This window comes from Protopterus annectens, chromosome 2.part0 (assembly GCF_019279795.1).
Source record: "Protopterus annectens isolate FY-2018-M chromosome 2.part0, PAN1.0, whole genome shotgun sequence".
NCBI lineage: Eukaryota > Metazoa > Chordata > Ceratodontiformes > Protopteridae > Protopterus > Protopterus annectens.
In genome coordinates, this window is record NC_056728.1 from 1,275,470,027 (window position 1) to 1,275,492,713 (window position 22,687).

At 40.7% G+C, this 22,687-nt stretch overlaps 1 protein-coding gene across 1 annotated transcript in view; it reads left to right on the top strand.

Annotated features, from left to right (window-relative positions):
• The window catches only part of HERC3 (HECT and RLD domain containing E3 ubiquitin protein ligase 3), a 1,624,372-nt gene that overhangs the window by 1,030,417 nt on the left and 571,268 nt on the right, over positions 1–22,687 (top strand). The window lies entirely within an intron of this gene.

Consider the following 22,687-nt stretch of genomic DNA (forward strand, 5'->3'; position numbering starts at 1 on the left):
TGCATTCTGGTACTTGATGAAGCAAGTTGTAATGTTTGACCTCTGCATTCTGGTACTTGATGAAGCAAGTTGTAATGTGTGTGCAGAGACAAAGATGCCTTTCGTGTTCACGAAAGCATGCCATGTGCTTGGAGTAAAAACACACAAGTCACACTCTTATTCTGCAGAGCATTACAACTAAATGAAAATTAGTATTTAAGTGATGTTGAGTCTTGGAATGACAAGACACATGTCTTGTTTGCAGTCAGTCTATTTTTCATTTTCTTGTTTTTTTTTGTATTAGCATGTGAATTTGTGTGGTTATATTTTGCTTGCTGTGTTTTAGAAGCTGATTTACAGTTAATTCCCCTGCTCTGGAAGCCTTGTAGTAAGTACTTTCTCATTTTTGCCTACAGTCCATGTCAGCAGGGTGGCTTAATAGTTAAGGTATCTTCTTCAGAGCTCAAGGGTCTGAAGTTTAGTCCTGATCTCTGATTGCTATAAAGGGTTTGCCTGTTCTGGCTTTTGCATGGGTTTCTTTTTGTCCTGGAATTCTATCATCTGCCCAAACATGCTAGTTAACTGTGTTAACTGTCTGGGCTTTATTCTTGCCCTTGTGGCTCTGGTTATGACTGAAAAGGGCTTGTAAAGGACTAGTTAACTTAAACTAAGCCACAAAGGTGGTGTAGAGGAATGATGTCCTGACCCCTTCCCAGGCCACCTGGATTTGATTAGTAGCTTGGGCATTTGATGGCATGGCAAGGAGGATGGGCATGTTTATCACTGGGGATGGGTTTGGTTCTTGGCTGGCTAATCTCTCCACATATACTCAGACTGCTACAGCAAGACAGATGTGGAGCAAAAGGGATGGGGGCTGGTGCAGGGAAGCTATGGTCATGGCCACCAATGTTGGTGAAGAAGGCAGACCTTGTTGACTGCATGAAAGAGCACGTGTGTGATGATAGAGGGGCATAGGTGGTCCCTATGGTAACGTAGGAGACCACAGCACCACCCCAAAGGGAGAGATTAATGCCATCATACAAAAATAGCTCTCACTGTCATGTTTGTAGCAAGCATGTGAAACTCTGCTATACGTGCTTAAATGTTAGCCTGCCTAGAAGGCTGTCTTTCCACAACCTTAAAAAACAAACAGGCTTGTGTCCAATTGGGGGTGGCTTGATGGACAGCAGGCGGAAGGAGAAAAAGCACATAGAAAATAAATGATAGTGGTTTAATTGTATTGGTTATCCCCTACTTTAAGGCTTTGGAAGCATGTCTCTGTCACAGCTGTTGGACAGGAAAAATGCTGCTTATGTTTTAGTAATGTGTGCCTGAGTCTTTTAATTCTGTACTTTGATGTGACTCTACTGTCTGCTGAGCTGATGAAACAAAATACCATACACATTTTTGCACAGTTCTTTGCACCCATTCACATCATTGTATCTAGATGTACATACATGCACTTGCGCAAGCACATAGACACACAAACACAGACAGACACTTCCTTGTAATAAAGTATGCATTTCTCTTTAATACCATGTCAAGAATCAAACCATATTTACCTAAACTTCAGGCTTATGGCCTAGTCCGTTCAGTCTCATTGTGCAGAGTGAGGGAGAGAAATTGAATAAAGATGTGACTGCTCCTGAAGCAACCTGTGTTTAACACAATGGTTCCTTGAGGAGCCTGGCAAGGGAGGGTGGGAGTGAGTTGCTAATGCTAGCATAGCCGTCCTGGGGTTAGGGAAGCAGCTCAGCTCAGTGCATCGGCAACATCTGCAGGAATGCAGGCAAGTTAACTGCAACAAGATGCCTAGGATGCCCACTCTGCATAATAAGCAACTTAGCTGGGAGGTGGCTCATGCACTACAGAGCAGCACATTTGGAGTATGTAAACAGGTGAGAGCATGTGGGATAGGACAAGTCTGCAGAATAAAAAAAAAATGACCTGTTCCCCAACATCAAGACTATTGCCTTTACTGAGGAATGAATGGGCTTGAGAGTCTCTTGCCCTGATGGGGACAAGAATGGGTCGGTTGGTTGCAGGAAAGAGGGGGCACTGGGCATATCATTTGGACCCCCAGAAAAAGGGGTTACAGTTCACTAATTTATGTTGTGCATATACAAAAAAGTATTAATGAATCTGAATTTTATTCTGATAATTCTAGTAAATCTGTGCATTCTTGCTTCAAGATGTGACAATGGAGCAGTAGCTGGCTACTTGGACTTTTTCTTTATAAAAAACGACTGAATAGATTAACATCCAAATCGCCCTGCTTCACAGCCCATAGATTTAGGCTACCTTTTTGCATTCCTACTTCTGCTGTTTGCCTCCCTCTCTTTCTCACCTTTTGTCTTTGGAAGTGGCCATTTTGTTTGCATTGGCCCAGTGGCCATTTTGTTTGTGTTAACTCATAATGGGTGAGGATATCCTTAAGCTCTTGCCTGGGATCTAGGATGTCAGATACCTCTCGAGCAAGAAATTTCTAAAATGTTGCAGGCAGATGTCCGCTTCATACAGGGGGCATCCTGTTATTCTTAAATGGTGAATGCCTACCCTGCCTAGAACAAGAAAGACACTGAGTTCTGTAAATCCAGATGGATGTAAAGTCTTCTGCAGCAAAAGTCGCATGAGTGATTATTACTACATCAGAGATCTACTGAAACCTCTATGGTTAGGGGAAGTTATTACATAGCTGTACTTTCACATTAGTATCTTTCATTACATATTCATTGTATAGATAAGCCAGTCTCTAGGACATAAAGAACACTGCAGCAATTTTGAATAAAGAGGATTGCAAACTAAGATTTTATTGGTAATGTATCAAAACATTATATTACAACTGTGCATCAGAATTCAAATTATTATGAAAGGTTATGACTCAGACTAACTATAATACATAAAATAATTGAAATGCGTAGATGTATGTAGAGCTCCGTGAACTGTGACATCTTAAGCAAAACCTACAACAGTTGTAGATTGACTGTATAACTATTGCCATATGAGTTACTAACCCTATTTCCCTTTCATGCAGAAATAAAAACTTTAGAGTCTGTGACCCTTGTACTTTAGGTTATCACATTAATGCTTGTAATGGGAGTCTGTAAGAAATAAGATGAGTATTGTCTTTATTATCTTTTGATGTATGAAGTAAACTGTCTGCTTGCTTTTCCTTAAGTTCATATTTCTATGTGGTTTACCCAGGCAAGTCTTTATTTTATTTTTAGACATTAATGCTTGCCAGTCAAGTAAAACATAAAAACATCCATCAAGTCTCATGGTGATGCATAGTGTTAAAGTTAATATAACCATACATATTTTTATTAAGTGAAATATTTATTCTGTCATACAGTACTTAGGATATAAGAGACAGGCACCAACATATTTTTGTGATCATAATAAATCCTCGGTCATTCATTTAGTTTTCCATGGACTCTCAAATACCAAACTAACTGCTGTCTAACTTGAAACAGATATGTAATTTATATTTTATTAATTACTTTATTAACCCTCATTCCAAAATTGCATCTACAGCCTTTAAAACACATTTCCAAACAGGCAAGTAAACAGTATTTTGGTCTCATTGTTGCTGTGCAAGTTTACAGTCCATTTTAATTTCATTTTTACACACCAAAAGAAATCCTGCATTTCTGTAAACTACACAGCATAATAAAACACACTGAAGTTAGCACCCACAGCATGCCGTTTGTCTTAAAAGAAAAAATGAATGCATCAATCCCAGCAGACATAACATTTAACAAATTTTTAACAAAAGTTTTATCAGAAATTAAACTTGTTTATCTAAGCTAGTTCATTTTAAGAAACTGCATATTATTTCTGATGGCTAGTCTAGTATATCAACAGCTTTACCTCAGGTATGTCCACAAAGAAAAAAATGTCACTACATTACCTTTTACTTTTTTTTTACACTGCTGCCACCGAGAGGTGGATCACTGGCTATGAATGATTGTCACTGGTGATGTGCCACCCCAAACCCATGTGCAAAAATGAGAAAAGAGGACAGTGGGTAGATGGATGGCATGTATTCAAATAAAGCACTTAATATGCGCTTCTGCCTTGCACACATACATTTTATACCTCTTTTCTACTTTATAAAAGCTACTGTCCATTCTTATTTTTGACATAAATGCTAAAGAAATGAGCATAATCAACACAACTTTGTCTGTTCATCTTAAAATGCATTATTCTTGATTTACAACTGTTCCAAAACCAAATATAACAACCTGGCTATAACTCTGAGGTGAGCGGTCACTTTCCATTAAGGCAGAGTTTCCATTAAGGCCAAAACAGTCTAAAATGTCCAGTTTAGTATTTTTAGATGAAGTGTTCCTGTGGCTGTTGTGAGCTTAAGCACACTATAAAAACAGGCAGTTTCATTTTAATATTACTTTTATAGTTTTGAAGCAGCAATTCAAAGTAATCCAGAAGTTTGCATATTAAGATAAGCAATTAAATGCCTTGGATGTCTTAAGGATATCTTATATTTTCAGTAGCAATACCTAAACATTCCTTTTAACTGGAACATTATACCACTTTGTCAAACATTTACGTTCTCAGAAAAAGTTGTGAAACTGTCTTATACTTTTTCTTATAATGTGAGAAATTGAAATATCAACATTACAGATATATTTAACTCAGGCAGTTTTTCACTGTATTTCTTCAGACATTACATCTGTTATCCCCACTACTGGTAAAATACACAGCTTAACTGTGTCATTTATATATCCCCACTACTGGTAAAATACACAGCTTAACTGTGTCATTTATATATAAACCTGCTTATACTGTGAAACTTTACTATGCAGAAATGTGAATGCTGATTGCAGAAAGCAATCAGAGTGTCCATTGTAAATCCAGCATTTCCCACAGGAAGAAATTTGCCTGGCTGCAGCTGTTGAATTACATCCTGTAGTTACGATTTCTCATCTTTCCAAGGTCAGACAAAAACTAAAAGAAGTAAAATTATATATGTTTGAATTCAGACTCATCAGGACTTCAAGCCTGCAAAACTTCTCTTGTAATTAATTCATGTACAATTCTTTTTGTTCTGGCTTCAGAACTATAAAATCCTCCCCCTGAGTGCCACCATCAAAGCGGGTTGCTGTGAGAGGCATCACTGAAAGCAAATAGTTTCAGGGATTCGGCCTTGTCCATGAGTTGAAATTTTAGGGCTACTTTTTAGAATGGATTTTCTAAACAGTCTTGTTTCATAAATATTCTGCTCAGTGGTATATATTATGCTAGATGTCAAACAGGAAGCATCAAAGTGGCACCTTGCTTCTGGTTTACTTGTTTTTTTTGCCAGCAGTTCTGCAGTTCATTTTTTCGTTTTGTTTGGTTGTCAGTAATTTAAGTGGCACCTGATTTACTTTGCCTAGCTTCCTGGAATATGTCCCGTTTTAACCTGATTAAGTCCTTCTCTAAAGTAGGGTAAGCAGGGAATACTGCTGCACTGTCTTTGATGTTTGTATGAGAGTTTAATGAAGATTTTTTAATGTAGCTGTTTTGGTGTACTGACACTGTTACATCAGTAGTAACCAAGTCCAGTTCCATATGTCAGCAATGGTTATGTGAAAGGCAAGCTTTAGGTAGGAAATAACTGTCAGCTCTTTGAGTCATGCCATACAGAAATCAGTGATATGGTAGGGAAGCACCTCTGTTCCCCTCTAATTATTAGTACACAGCAGGGTCAACCTGTGAGAGTCTTCTTCCTGATTTAACAATGATGTTCTCTCACTTTATGCCAGTAGAGGGATGTCTGCCAGCCCAAAACACAATTCATGAGTTTCCACAACTGGATCACACCTCTACCTTCAGGAGGGGGATACACAGATATTTAAAGTTCGTGAAATTAACTTCCCATTGCCTGCTTATCCAGTGATGAATAATTTTTTTAGCAATTTATGTTTATCTTTGTATTTAGAATGGTTCTGACACTGAAATATATTAACTAATTTATGTGTAGCTGCCAGGTTCAACATCATGCAAGTCCACAGCAACTGTCTCATTGTATTCAGCTGCCAGAGGCATGGTAGAAGTGGGCCTAGGATTACATCTGCCGTACTTCGCAGGCCTTGCAACTGTCAACACTCTGTTTAGAGACTAAAGTACTTGCAGGTTCCTTGTTTCCTAAATTCCATAGCATTTTTTTTGTGGTCAATTTGAGCATGCTTCTATAGATTAAAGATTCAGTTTCTGCAAAATATTCTGCTTCTCTCTCTTTGTCATAAGAACCTTATTCTCACAATAACTCTCTTTAAAGTTTTTATCTAGAGTGTTGTCACAATAATGTAAAATCAAGTATCACTGGTTGAACTTCACTGCTTTGAGATTTTCCATGCCCTTTTTAAGGAAATATTTCTCAGCAACAAAATACCTCAAATAGAATTATTTGTTTCACTAGCAGTCTTAGCCTGTCTAATTTTTGCCTCTGTTTTCATTTTCTTGGTGGAGTATGCTACTTTTTATCTGTTAACTTTAGTTCTGCTATTTTAACCCCCTTACTCTGGCACAGTGTATGAATACAGCCATCTAACCACTTTTCTCTAGAAAGAGTGAGTGTGCACTTGGCATTGATCACAGCCAATTCAAGAGATTCTACTGCATAAAAGCTTTGCAACTTTAATTGCCCCTTTGGCAACTAGTTCAAATATCCTTCAGTGTCACTGTTGCAGTATTCCTTACTCAAGGGATTCCCTGCCAAGGGCAACCCGACATCTGGCAAGTATACCAAAGCCTTAGGGTTACTAGTGCATTGCACATCACATGTTTATGTTCCCTGCTCACAGAGTAGGGTATAAAGATGTACATACCTCAGAAATGTTGCTGCCAATCCGAGCACCATATTTGTTTGTCTGTCTGAACGCTCCTGTGTCTGCTGGTTACCAAGCCATTTCAGGTAAGTTCCCCATTGGGATTTTTCTTCTTATCTTTGATTTCTTTGCTTTTGTTTTGAGGTTACATGTCACCCAGAAAGGGAAATGTCAGTGTGGGAGACAGATTCCCTATAAGGACCACCATGAGCAATGTTTGTTTTGCTTCGGTGCTTCTCACAAACATACATCATGTCTAATTTGTCAAACATCTGTCCTTAATCCTCTTCATAGTCATCTTTCCTCCTTGTCTATCTACCTTGAGAATCAATGTCCTAAGTTGTTGGCGTAAGAGACACTGATGGAATCATCCTGGCCTGAGGGTCAGCCATTTGCCAAGAAGACCAAAAACATTAGGTCAGATTTGACTGCTGTAACACCTCACCCAGACATCTCTATCAAGGCTGGTGAAAGCCCAGAGAATTGTCCAGTCATTCTGTCAGATTTCTCTGGTGCGACCGCTTTAGAGGTTGGCATGGATCTGGTCTCTCGTACATCCTTGAAGGCTTTGCAGATGTCTGTTATGGATGTTGAGGGGGGGGGGTGGCTGATCATATCTGAGGGACCAAGGGGTGTTCTTCAGATTCTTGTTAGGGAGGAGATTCCCACTACATTGAGTTTAGACAATGGTCTGGACCTCCTAAGATCTTTAGGGCTAATGTCTCTTTAGAAGCAGAAATAAAACATGTTTCCCCTGCTCCTAAGGATCCTGTGAGTGAATGGCAGGATTTCACACAGGGGTTGTTTATTGTTCTCATTACCTTGAAGCCCCCCAGGGAGTTTCTGTTGCTGCCCTGTTTTTTGTCTTCTGCTCCTGTTAAACGGCCTAGGGAGCGGGACTCTTCCGATGAGGAATTGGACTCTGAGAAGAGTCTTTAGCTTAGTCCTCTTGAATTCCTTCTCATTTAGATTATGTTTGAGGAGGACTCCCATTAGTCCATATTCTCCATTTGTAGAGCTTTCCTTTGGGGATAAAATATCCCAGATGATGTAACTTTTTAAATGGGACTGTTCTCAGTTTTCTGTCTAGAAGTGCTATTACAAGCTCCTCCAGATAGAGTCTCCTAAGCCTTCTGCTGTCGCCCCATCCTTGCTACCTTGTTGGCCACTTTTTCAGCAGATTCTCAGCCCCCTGCTCCTAAACAGCCTGATAGGTTTTATAAGGTGCCTGATGAGTGTAAGTTTCTTTACAAATTTCTTTCTGTTGTCTTATCTGTTGGTTTCTTCAGACACACTTTCCAAACTGTTGCCTTCTGCTAAATTACTTCCTTCTGACAAGCAGAGTAGGGCCATGGAAAGGCTGGGCAAAAAGGTGTACACTGCTGCTACCTTGGCATTTTAAGGTATAAACTACCAGACCCATATGACCAGGTATGTTTTAGCTCTTCTCCCTCAGGCTTTTTTAGGTTATGTGTGACCTTTCTGACTCTGAGGGGAAGGCTTTGGCCCTGTCTCTCTCTGTTGAGATCCTGGCTTGTCATTCTATTGAATGTAGTTATGATTCAGCTGATGCTTCTTCTAGAGCTGCTGCCTTTGGTTCTGTTAAGACATTATTCTTTGCTTCACCACCAGCCATCCCCTGATACTATTAAGGCTAAATTAATGGATGCTCCTTTTGACAATAAAAATCTCTTTGGTTCTGCAGCTGCTGAACTTTTTAAGTCTCTGCAGAAGAAAGGTAAGGTCTTGCAAGAATTGAAACATTTTTGTTTCCCCTGTTACCAAATTTCAGGGGACTTACCTTCAACTATCTATGTGCCTTTGTAGGCAGACAGTCTCACCCTCCTTCCAATGGTATAAAGGGTTCTAGGAGGGCTCTTTCTGCTAAGTCTACTCCAAAGCTCCCTTTTCCAAACAAGCCAGGTTCTGACTGACTACCTTCTTCCCTGCCTCCTAAGTCAGGTTCCTTTATCTCTTCACCTTTCCCTGTCTTTTCACAATTGGTTAAGGATCACTCAAGATTCTTGGGTTCTCCATTATTCATCAGGGATATTTCATGGTGTGGAAATCCCTTTGTTCTTTTTTGGGCATTCCTCAGGAACAGCTACTGTTTTTTTACACATGTCCTTCAAAGCCTTTTGTCTCAAGATACCATTCAAGCAGCTCCTGCTTCTCAAAGAGGGAAGGGGTTTTATTCCAGAATGTTCAGATGCCTTCTTTCCTGGGAACCATAGAGTCCCATTTTGGATCTTTGTCAGCTCAACACCTTTCTAAAGGTTCCTTCCTTTCAAATGCTGTCTCTTCAAACCTGGTTTCTTCTTCTTCTACCTCAGGTTTCCTATTATCTCTAGATCCCAAGGATGCCTATCTCTACATTCCTATTCATCCCCATTTCAGGACATATTTGTGTTTCTCTGTTTCTTCCTTGCATTTTCAGTTCTCTGCTTTGCCCTTTGGCCTGTCTACTACTGCAGGAGTCTTCACCAAATGCCTCACTCCTGTGATTGCCTTTTGCAAGATGAGAGGGGTACACATTTGTCTTTACTTTGTTGACCTGCTCTTTCAGGCTTCCTCTCCAGAGACCCTGCTTCAGCACATCTGCTATGCTATTTGCCTCTTGTAAAGCCCAGGGTTTACAGTACATTTCCAGAACTCCTTTCTAACTCCACAGAATCCTGTTTTTCTCAAATGCAGGCTGCAGACCATTCCTATGCTGGCATCCTTGCCACCTCCCAAGGCTTTGTCTCCAGTTGGCTTTTTTCAAGCCATTTTTCCTCAGGCCTTAGAATACAGCTAGAGAGTTTCTAAGGGCTCTGGAGTGCATGGCTTCCACCATTCCTATGCTTTTTCTAGCCAGGCTTTATATGAGAAAGCTTCAGTAGTTCCCGAAGTCGGTATGCCTTCAACATATTCTCATCTTTTGGACTTTCCAGTTCTTCCATGCCTCAACTGAGAGCTTCAGTGGTGGATTTATCAACTGTCTCACAACCCAGGGCTTCCTTTTTTTAGCCCCCAGTCCCTGTCAAGAACTCTTTTCGGATGCCTCAGACCTGGAGTGGGCGGCTTCTTTCAGCCCTGTAAAGGTTTAGGGCCTTGGGTTCCATTGTCAGAGGGCAAACCATGTTAACATGAAAAAGATGAGAGCTCTCCTCCTGGCTCTTAAGGCCTTATATACTCTGTTCCTTCCAGGGCCTCTCAAAATCTTTACAGACAATACCACAGTGATGCAGTACTTCCATACCTCTTGGCACAAGAAATCTGGACAAAGCCGGACATAATGGGGGAAAAAAGTCCAAAAATAAGGGCACATTTTAAATATTGCTCTTATAAACTTAGTTCCTAGAATGAAAGGATTTGTATTTGCATGCATTTTCTGAAGGATATGAAGTCAGAAACTTAGATGCATGTCGTTATGTAGGGACTTTAATCTTTAGATCATCCCAGTGATCTGTCAAAAAAAAAATCTGGACATTCAGGTGAAAATCTGTACAGTTGAGAGGTATGGGTACATCAACGAGCGGGGATACAGTCCTACCTCTTATACAAACTAGCTCTTCAGGTTTGGAATCTGGCTGTCTAATATCAGGTGACTCCTCAGGCTGTTTATATTCCTTCAGAATGGAACCTTGTGGCAGACTCTCTTGAGCAGGTCTATAACAGAGACTCAAATGGATGCTTCCCAGAGATGTTTCTGGACATGTTCCACCAGTGGGGTACTCCTCAGGTAGATCTTTTTGCTTCCCCTCTGAACAGACAACTTCCTCCAGAGTCTCATGTGCTGTGGCTTGGAAGGTGGACACCCTCTCTTTTTCTTGGAAGTGGATGTTTCTTTATACCGTCTCTCCCCTTCCTCTTATACCAAGGGTCCTGTTCAGGATAGAACAGGACTCTCCCAGAAATCTTGTTTGTGACTCCATTTTAGCCCAGACATCATTGGATCCTCCTCTTCTGCACCTAGCCAAGAGCACTAAGTTGCCTCACAGGGTGGGCCCACTCGCACAAGACAAGGGGTCTCTCATAATCCTCATTTGTCCACTGTTTACTTGATGCTGTGGGTGGTAGGGGTTTGATCCCTTTTTAGACACCTTTTTTCTGAGGAGGTGCTCCGGGTTCTGCAAGAGGCTAGGAAACCCATTGCCAGGAAATCTTATTTGTTCAAATGGAAAAGATGCCGTGTTTTGGTGTCTTGCTTGTAACCTGGGTCCATTTTCTGTGGAAGTTCCTTTGCTTCTGTCTTATTTGTGTGAATTGTTCTATGCTGGGTTGGCATACTCTTCAGTCAAAGCCCACCTTTCAGCTACTTCTGCTTGTCTAACTTTTAGACTCCTCTTTTGGCTTCTAGATTTGAAGTCAGACAATTTCTTAAAGGTGTCTGTCATATTAGGCCTCCCAGAAAGCCTATTCCTCTTCCTTGAGACCTTAATTTTGTTCTTGAAAAATTGACTTGGGCTCCTTTTGAGCCTACAGCTTCAGCTTCCTTACAGCATTGTACTTGGAAGACTGTTCTTATTGCCCTTACTTCAACTAGATGGTTATCTGAGCTTCAGGCCATTATGGCGGTCTCTTTTTTTTTAGTTTTTCATAGGGACAGGGTGTCTCTTCATACCAGTCTTCCTCCTATGCCCAAGGTGGTTAATCAGTCTGTTTATCTGGCCACTTTTTTCCTCTTTTCTGCAGTCTGCTAGTGAGACGGTTATTCACAGCTTGGATTTGCATAGACAACTCAGATGTTCTTTAGATAAAACTAAAGCTATTCATAAATTTGAGCAATGTTTTGTTTCCTTTCATCCTAAGTCTAGGTCTCCAGGTTTGGCTGTTTATAAGCAAATTGTTTCTTCTTGGACCTGTAAGGCAATTTCCTTTTGTTACTCTTTTCATGAGAAAAGTCTCTACTTCTGCAAAAGCTCATTCTTCCGGAGCTGTGGCTTCCTCTGGTGCTTTTCTCAAGGGATTGGATACCAGTTCCATCCTTGAGGCAGTTACTTGGACTTCTATGGATACTTTTACTAAACATTACAAGCTGGATGTGGTTTCCAGGGCTAGAGCCGGATTTGCCAGGGCTTATACTGCATGGCTTTCTTGAGGGCTCTGCTAGGGCTTTCTTCTCCCAATTTTCTTCTTGAGCTTTTATACTCTCAATTGAGTAAGGAATACTGCAACAGTGATATGGAGGGATATAGTACTGTTGTGTAAATCTTACCGTAACAGCAGATGTCTTCCCTTCACTGTTGAAGAATTTGCTCCCTCCTTCCTCCTCCTCCTCCTTTTTATTTACTCCTTTTATTTCTTTCTTATTTTTTTGGATGCACATGTTCCTCCTTTTTTCTCATTGGACTGTTGTGCTTCCTGGGGCTTTTCAGTTCTGCTGTAGGTACTGCAGTGTGTCACCTTTATGTCCTACGCAGTGAACAGGAAGCACATGTTTGACATGTGATATACTAGTAGTCCCAAGGCTTTGGTATACTGGCGAGATGTTGAGCTGCCCTCATCAGGGAATCCCTTGAGTAAGGTATACTGTAACAGTGAAGGGAAGGACATCTGTCATGGTAAGATTTTACAAAACTGTACTATATTTTGTTTCCCTGCATTACTGTGAAGTTTTCACCTCTGGCTGAACAGTCTTCAGACCACTGTTGTGTTCACACATATACAACACGTTTGGATATCCTTTACCTGTCTAATGGAGTCATGTGGGTCAGCCCAAGTTGCTGTTTCATTTCTGGTCTGTGAAATATTGGAAAAAAAAAATGCTCAGGAAACAGTGGCGTTGTTAGCTCAGGATTTACTACTGACTGTTTAGTCTGCAGTTTTGATGTGTGAAATACACTGTATCCTGACATATGTTAATGCCCACTGAAGTGCCTCATACCCTTTCTCCAAAATTGCACTTTAGGGCCGACTTTATTAAGGTAAAGTTCTGTGAATGCTGTTAATGCAAACTTTTTCATTAAAGCATGCAGTTATCTAAGTAAAAGTAAGTTCTGTGAATGCTGTTAATGCACACTTTTTCATTAAAGCATGCAGTTATCTAACAGCTTAATAGCAAGCATTTCATTTGGGCACACCGTACTATATTTGTGTTCAACTATTTTGCTCAAAATCAGTCATAATGTACCATAAAACCTCTCCGATAGCCATTCAGACTAGATTATGCCTCAGAAACCCATTATTTTTCCTCTGTCAAGAATGTAGTATAACATCAGGTCTTGTTTTAGTGGACATGCTTTTCATTTTTTCTCATATCATGTGCTGAGATTTCCATTGCCATGTACCCATCTCTAAGTGGCTGTGTAGCTGCAAGGGTATGTTTTGTTTTTACAGCTCAATTACCACAGCCCAAAGAGTAGCCTAATTTTCCCAGTTTTCATTGGGCTTCTCCATCAAACACAGGCAGGATTGTGTAGTTGAAAACTATCCTCTGCTGCTAGTGGAATGTTTGACTAAACTATAAATCTGATGTTGCCAGTTTTGATCTATTCTTGACTTGTGGGTACAGTTCTGATCCTTGGAACCGATCCAGCTGATATATAGCTCATGTCAGCATAAAATCTCTCAAGCTGCTAGCCTAACCACAGTGCCCTTTTCTACGTTACCTCAGATCTCATTTGCCGCTCTTACAAGAAGGTAAGTAAAAAACATTTTCTACTTTAAGTAGATCTCTAATTTTTATTCTATAGTTTTAAAATTCTTTGATCTGTCCTCAGTGTGAGTGTGTTTGTTTCCCTTTACAGTTGTTATTTTCCACTACCATCATTGGTAGTTTTTCTTCCCTTCTCTCTCTCTCCTTTTTACCATTGGTAATCTTTCTACCATCGCTGGTAGATTTCTTCTTCGTGGTGTGACTGGGTTCTGTCCTTTCCTCATTCTTTCTTTTCTCTCCATCTCTCCTGCCGTTTTATTTAGGATGATGGTAGAAAAACCTTAAAGCTCCACTACATGCTTCAAACAGTGTACAGTGTGGCAGGAAATGCCAAACAAGACTGTTGCGTGTATTGTTTGGGTGTGCTCCACTTGAGTGTTGACTTGTACAATCTGCCAGGGTATCAGCAACAGAACTCTAGCAGAGAGGAAAAATAAACTTATTCTCAAAGACTCCTTAAAGCCCCATTCGAGGAAGTGTTGTACAAGGCTCACCAGTCTCTCCTGGCCTCTGGATCAAAATCCTCTTATTCGGTACTGACATCTCCTTCTGCACCAACTATTAAGAAGCATAAGCATGCATCTGCAGGTTCCTCTTTGGAACCGAAAGCTAAAGTTCTGAAGCTTTCGGAGCAGTCTAAACCTTCAGCACCAATACCTATACCAGTGTCTTTGACACCGACCATGACACTTACTCAACTCAGGACCATTTATTAACCCTCCTTGGACAACTCCCTAGTCCTTTCCTGGAGAGACCAGTCTTTCTCTTTCTGGGTTGTCTGTCCACTCCATCAGTAGTCTGTCTGAAGTGGATATTGTAAGGTTGGTGGATCAGACCCCGACAGCCTGGGGGTCTTCCCTTATCTTCTCAGCCGCCTCTCCCTTCTGGTGCAGGAGTTTCTCCCCTATGCACCCTTCTTATTATCCTTTTCTGACCTCTTTACGGCTTTAGACCTCTCTACTCCAACCTCACAGGTTCCAGTGATGGCACTGACACCCTTTTTGTCTTAGATGCCGAATCCAGCTCTGATGCCTTTGGTGCCTTTGGCACAGTCTGATCCCCAGGACCATGTCTTTATCAGACCCAAGGGGTACAAATTGGCTTTGAGTTTTGTATGGAGCCACCCTTGCCTCTGGGCTGCGCCAACAGAGGACCTGTACTTGGTTGTGGTTTGTCAGGTGGGTCTCTCAGGGCAGGCTGTGACCCTGATTTCAAGTTTGTCTATCTCTGTTCCAGGCTCCCATCCCTCCTCAGGGGTCCTGCCTTTCAAGCCATGGAAAGAGCTTTGGCCACTGCCTCATCTCAGGTGGCTCCTGTGTTAACAGAATCTTTCCCTGTGACTCCAGTTTTTTTGTTTATACCACCAGCCTTGACCCATGGACAGCGAGCCTCAATGTCACAAGACTTGCCTACTAAAGGCATATCCTCTTCCAAGTCCTCTTCAGATGTTCCCACTGAAGAGACTCCACCAAAGAGATTGTGTAAGAGGAAACACCTTGATTCTCCTGAGGAATCCATCACAGAGGACACTGATTTCGATGAGGGGAGGGGGTTCCCTACGGTCACCCCTGGAAGACGTCTCCTTCAGAGATATTCTTCAGATACTAAAACAGAGGGGTGATTGGAAGCCCAGAGACCCTTCTAACGAATTAATGTACTTGCCAGCCTTTAGTGTTTGCCAGTCTACCTCCTTGGATGACTCCGCCCACTGATGACCTAATTAAATTGAGTGCTCAGCGGGCTTGGAAGGCTTCTGACAGGGCAAAGGGGTTAGTAGTTGATAAAAATGCACAAAGTTGAAAAACACGAACCAAAACACACTCCAGTAGATTTAATGTAGCTCCACAAACTTGGCACTTTCACCATCCACAAATGGCATCATCAGAGTTGCTAGGAGCCATTACCAAACACCATTTATGCACAAATTAATTACTCAACCTCCAATAATAATCAAATGCATCATCTTAAAGCTACATACACAAAAACACTAAACCACTGTAATTCATATCATACAAACAGTAAAATACATATTCCTACCCAAATAAAGCACTGGCAAATAAAAACTTGTTTGCATGTATTAATGTTGTAAAAAAAATGTATATATATATCTATGAAAATGAAAAACTTGTATATAAAATCTAATTTAAAGTTTGTTTGCTCTTTGTTTCAAAACTGGCCTAATAGATATATGGTCATTTAGACCAGGTGGAGAAATTGTGTTTAAAATGACCTGCCACTTGTATTCCAACAGTTGAACATTAAGGTTGTTGTCCCCTCCTCTCTCACTGGGAACGAACCCTATCAATCAAAAAATATATAAACTTCTTGTAATTGGGACAACTAACACTATGCATGTATAGGGCATTGTGCAAATCTTTAACACTGATGGCCCTGAGGTGTTCGGATATCCTGTCCTTCAATCTATGTGTAGTTTTCCCTACATAGAATCCAGTACAGGTGGTGCAGGTTGCTAAGTAAACCTCCCTTTGGGTATTGCAACTGCTCCTGCCTGGACAGGATATGGTCCTGTTATAACCCGGGTTAGTGACAGGATGTGGTCCTGTTATAACCCAGGACACTGACAATAGGGCCCATCATTTATAAATCTACAAAATTTGCATGTCCCACATTTATACATCCTGGAGCCTGTGTATGTAGACCTGTGTGACTCCAAAAAATCTTTTATATTTCTTCCCCTTGAAAATACCACCCTTGAAATGACATCCTAATTCTCTCTCCAATTCCTTATCAAAAGTAGCATCCCAGGCTATCCTGATAACATCCAATAACTCAGATGTTTGGTTGTTGTACTTAAGAACCAAAGCTCTAGAATCAAAAGTGTTGGTTCTTCCTTCCAAACTACTATTACCTCCCCATAAAATGGGGGTAAAAGAGGTATCCCTTTTCTTAATGACCTCATTCCATATAGATGTTAACATTTTTAAGGGGGTATCCCCTGTCATGAAACAACCCTATCAAAATGTATAATTCTTGTTGGTAAATATTGTCACTGATAAGCCGTGACAACCTGACCATTTGTGCCTTCACAATTCCCCTACGTTGATGGGGGGGGGGGGATGACCACTATTGTAATGGAGCAATGAATTACTGTATGTCTCCTTCCTGAAGACATTACTCTGCAACCCTTCAGACGTTTTGGTCAACTTAATGTCCAAAAAGTCAATAGTTTCACTGTTCCACTTACTGGTGAACGAAAAGAATGATGATGTGTTTAGATATTCAACAAACTGCATAGCTTCTTCTGCATTGCCTCTCCAAAGAACCAATACATAATATAAAAAGTGATAATATAGGGCTAGTTTGTCCCTGAATGGTGATTGGAAGACAAACATTTCCTCCCAGTGGAGCAGAACTAAATTAGCAAATCCGGGGGCACATTTGGCACCCATCGCTACCCCCGAGATATGGTGGTAAATTTCTCCTTCGAAACTCAAAAAATTATTTTTCAGCACCAGTTCCATAAATGTTCATGCCATCATGTTCAATTTTCCACCACTCAGCTGTCCACTCTTCACCAAACATTCTCTAAAATAGTTGATACCCTCTTCATGTGGAATAACCATAAAAAGGTTAATCACATCTATAGTAAGGAATGTCTAATCCATATTATCCCCACTGAGGGTACTTTAAACTTTTGAGACGATGCTGAGACAATGCCAACAGTCTTTTAATATATGAGGAACTCCAGCCACTACCTGCTGTATTCCTTTATCCACATAAGCAGTCATGGGCTCTGTCTTTGAGCCTCTAGATGACACCATCACCCTAAATGGTGGATTATTCACATTTTTGTGGACTTTGGGGATGCCAAATACTGCAGGTGTGACTGGATGTTCCACATTAAGAAAATGAAACTCATCTTCATATATAGCCCCTTGAAACAAAGCATCTAGCCAAAACAAATCTATTTTGTGGTAAGCTATATTAAGTTCGTTTTTAGAAACCTTCTGATAGGTGGTGGAGTTGTCAAGAATGTCCTGCATTTTTGATGTATAGTCATATTGTGACATAATGACAACCCCATCCCCTTATCAGGCTTCATAATTTTAACCTCAGTATTGTTGGCCAATTCCAATAAAGCCTTTTCATCTCCAGTGAGATTATCAGCATGGCAACCATTATGCTTCACATTAGTTAATCTTCTAATGCCATTGATACACAATTTCTCAAACCTCAAAACATCCCTATGCACCGGTGGAATGAACGTACTCTTTCTAGTGAGCACAGCCATTGTCATATTATTGTTCTGACTATTTTGACCCTTAAAAAAAGAGTACCAAACTTAATTGCCTAGTATACAATTTCATGCTAGTATAAACATCATCTAAATTCAATTTAAAATCAGGAACAAAAGTAAAACCCTTGCACAAAAGGTTATGATGTGCTTCTTTAATGTCCAGGCCACTAAAGTTATAAATAGTAAACCCTCCTTTTTTAGTAATATTACAAACAGGCATCTCAGTCTGGGTTTCAGAATGTAGAAATGAATCAGCAAGTTCATAATCAGTTATGGAGTCCACATAAGAACAGTCGGCATTTAATACAATCAGTATCTCTTCCTATTGTTGCACCACTGGCATTTCTTCCAGTGGTTGTTCCTCCATTGTTGTTGCTGCTGTTCTACACCATGACACTGATTCACTTGGGCCCCTTCCGTCTTGTTCTGTAGATGCTCTGATCTCCTCAAATGTGGAGACCGGTCTAAAAAACATTGCTGTTCATTGTCCAAGTCATTTACCACATATTCAGGGTTGTTGTGACCAAAACTAACACTTTTGTCATAAACCCGTTCATCCCCCCTTATTACACATATTGTTCCCTTCAGTATTAGTATTACCAAAAACATATGCAGTGTTGTTCTTATATTTATGCATATCCCTTGAAAGTTTTTTAATCTTTACACTTTTATCAACATATTTTTCTATATTGGTCAAAACTGATAGTTTTTGACATGTTGAAAAAATAATAAATCATTGCTAATACTTTTGTTAAGGGAAACAGTCTTCTTTTCAAACGTATTTAACTTACTTTGATTGTTTTTTATAATAATGTCCAACATTTCAAGACCAGTCCTGTCCAATAAGTCCACAAGTTCTTTGTATGCCGAGAACCCTTTGTCAATGCCGTTCGGAAGTTTCCAAACCCTGAGCCCTTTCGGTACCTGCTTAAGTGCCATGGATTTTGTTAAAAAAGCATTATCCAATTGCAGCCCTTTAAATGTTCAACAAGTGCCCTTGAAGCACTCAAGTTGTTTTATAGTTGGTGTATTCCTTCTCTCCTCATTCGAGACCGAGAAGTCTAGTTCAGGTAACTGGAGCCATTGCTGGATATCCTTGCTGGTGGTATGCGTTGCCCCACCAGCTACGTTGCCTTCACCATTGACATTTACAGTTTCAGGGGTTGATGATGAATGCAGAGTGAGTTCAATCTGCAAATCAGTCAACGTCACCTGCGGTGTATGTGGGGCGTCCTGGTTGAGTAAAGCTGTTAATCTCTTCACGGAAGCAGTCAGTTCCACAACAGCTGCTTCCATTGTCGATTATACCAAAAATAAAACACTGGAAATGTGGTTGTCAAAGTTCAACCAAAACAGTCACAAACACAGAATGAATCACCCAATGGGTAAAAAACTGATAAAAATGCACAAAGTTGAAAAACACGAGCCAAAACGCACTCCACTATATTTAATGTAGCTCCACAAACCTAGAGCTTTCACCATCCACAAATGTCTTCATCAGAGTTGGTAGGAGCCATTAACAAACACCATTTATACACAGATTAATTACTCAATCTCCACTAATAATCAATTGCATCATCTTAAAGCTACATACACAAAAACACTAAAACACTAATTCATATCACACAAGCAATAAAATACATACATACATATTCCTACCCAAATAAAGCACTGTCAAAAACTGTTTTATATATTAATGTAAAATATATATATATATATATATATATATATGTGTGTGTGTGTGTGTGTGTATATGTGTGTATATATATATATATATATATATATATATATGAAAATGAAAAACTAATCATATGTAAAATCTAATTTAAAGTTTGTTTGCTCTTTGTTTTAAAACTGGCCTAATAGATATATGGTCATTTAGACCAGGTGGAGAAATTGCATTTAAAATGACTTGCCACTTATATCCCAACAGTTGAACGTTAAGGTTGTTGTCCCCTCCTCTCTCACTGAGAACAACCCTATCAATCACAAAAAATATAAACTTCTTGTAATTGGGACAACTAAACACTATGCATTTATAGGGCATTGTCCAAATCTTTAAGGACCATATCCTGTCCAGGCAGGTGCAGTTGCAATACCCAAAGGGTGGTTTACTTAGCAACCTGCACCACCTGTACTGGATTCTGTGCAGAGAAAACTACACGTAGATTGAAGGACAGGATATCTGAACACCTCAGAGCCGTCAGGGTTAAAGATTTGGACAATGCCCTATACATGCATAGTGTTAGTTGTCCCAATTACAAGAAGTTTATATTTTTTGTGATTGATAGGGTTTGTTCCCAGTGAGAGAGGAGGGGACGACAACCTTAACGTTCAACTGTTGGAATATAAGTGGCAGGTCATTTTAAATGCAATTTCTCTACCTGGTCTAAATGACCGTATATCTGTTAGGCCAGTTTTGAAACAAAGAGCAAACAAACTTTAAATTAGATTTTATATACGGTAATTTTATTTGGGTAGGAGTATGTATGTATTTTATTGTTTGTATGATATGAAGTACATTGTTTTAGTGTTTTTGCGTATGTAGCTTTAAGATGATGCATTTGATTATTATTGGAGGTTGAGTAATTAATTTGTGTATAAATGGTGTTTGTTAATGGCTCCTATCAACTCTGATGATGCCATTTGTGGATGGTGAAACACTAAGTTTGTGGAGCTACATTAAATCTACTGGAGTGTGTTTTGGCTCATGTTTTTCAACTTTGTGCATTTTTATCAGTTTGTTACCCATTGGGTGATTCGTTCTGGGTTAGTAGTTGATGACATAGTGGTAGCGGCCACCACCAAGAAAGAACTAGATGAGGAAAGTTCTACTCTACATCCCCTAACAGAGAGTCTAGGGCAGTGAACAGATTTGAGAAGCGGGTCTATGTCGACTTTCTCCATTGGGTCCTTGAACTTTTTGGTGCACTTCACTAGACTTCAGAAGGATCTGGTCAAGGAGCTGGCAGATACCCTGGCAGGTGCAGTCGCTGATGGGGGTCCAAGAAAAAGTGGCCTCCCAGTTAGCCTGGATTTTATTTCAAATTCGTCCATGAGGCTCATTGTGCTTGCAGCCAAAGGGGTGACCAGGTCAGCAGGTTCAGATATTGCTATTCAGTGACGCGCTTGGATGTGCCTGTACGAGTTTGCAGGACCATTCAAGTCTTCCTTCATCAATGCTCCTTTTGTAACGGATCCTTTTTGGATCCAAAGTAAAGGAAACTCTGTCCAGGTGTGAAAAGGATGGAAAGACTGTCTGCTGTGTGGGCATACATTTTTCCACTCCTCAGCAATCCTGCCCCAGAAATCAAAGGAGTGGTAAGATGTGGTTCAAGAAGTCCCAGAAGCCTTTCCAGGGCACATGTGGTTTGGACTCCCCTCTGGGCAGAGGGGGAGTTACAATGGAAAATGCCATTGCAGGGGCAGGGGTTGTCTGCAGAATCAGGGTTCCAGGGAGTCCTTCTCTGGTCAACCCTACCAGCGCTCCTGAAAGGGGGCCCAATTGCTTGCCTCTGGAAGCAGCAGGAAAAGATTTGCCTTGCATCCAACTGCCTGGTGACACACAACCACCAATGCCTGGGTGCTAAGGATCATTTCCAGAGGTTATTTAATCCTCTTTCACTCTTTACCTGAGAAGCCAAGCAAGACCCCCTGATATTCCACTCAGTCAAAGAGATCAAGCAGCATTAGAAATACAAAAGCTGCTAGAAAAGAGTCATCTAAGAAGTCCCAGCAGACCAACTGGGATCTGGATTGTACTCTAGATTCTTTAGTGCCAAAGAAAACAGGGGACTGGAGACCAATTTTGGATCTCAGTATTCTGAGCATATTTGTCCAACAGTCAAAATTCCAGATGGTTGTGGTTCAGTCAGTTCTTCCCATAGAGGAAAATGATTGGATGTACTGTATCGACTTTCAAGATGTATGTTACCACATAAAGATGGACAAATGCTTGAGAAAGTTTCTCTGCTTCCGACTAGGAGCCTGTCATTACCAATTCAGAATACTGCTCTTTGGTATCACCATAGCACCCATGGTGTTCAAGTACATGGCAGCGGTCACAGCACATTTGAGGCTGCACGGATTCAGAGTGTTTTTTTTTTACCCGAACACTTGGCTCCTCACTGCATCCACCATGTATCTACTACTATGAACAATGGACTTCATTATGGAAATTTCTCAACAGTTGGGCAATCGCGGTCAATCTTGCAAAGTCTCAACTAACCCCTTCTCAGGATGTGAGTTCATCAGAGCTTGTCTCAACACAGTCTTGTTTGGCATTGCTTCCCCACCACAGGTTGCAGAAAATGCCATCGCAGGTTCACCCTCTCCTTCACTCAAACTAAATACCAGCTCAGCAAATTCTGCAGGCATTGGGCTCCATGCCACCAGTGATCCTGTTAGTTCCAATGACAAGGTTTCACATGAGACTTCTCCAGTGGCTGCTTGTGAATCAGTGGTCTATTCTAACCCACCCCATGAATCACTTAGTTTTCATATCCAGCGGATGCAAAAACGACCTAACCTAGTGGATGCACTCCAAGGAGGTTCTTCTGGGGCGCCCCTTTGTCCCCCCACAGCCCAAGGCCATAGTGACCCCGGATACTTCCCAGATGGCAGTGAGGAAGCATTATCTCAGGAAGACTGTCCAAGGCACTTGGTTCCCCTCCGAGGCCAATGTGCATGTCAATGTTCTAGAGCTAAGGGGAGTGTGTTTGGCATTGCAAGCATTTCATTCTGCCTTACCACAGGGGATGATAGCTTTTCAGTTAGACAACATGTCTGTCGTCTGGAACATCAACAAGCAAGGGGAAACCAAGTCCTATCCTCTCTGTCGAGAGGTCTTTGAATGGGGCAATGGGCCATAACTTCCAGCCATTTTCTGATAGCAAGTCACATCCTGGGGAGTTCAAATGTGATTACAGACAAACTGAGCAAATGCATCTTTGTGCCGCACAAGTGGTTTCTAAATTC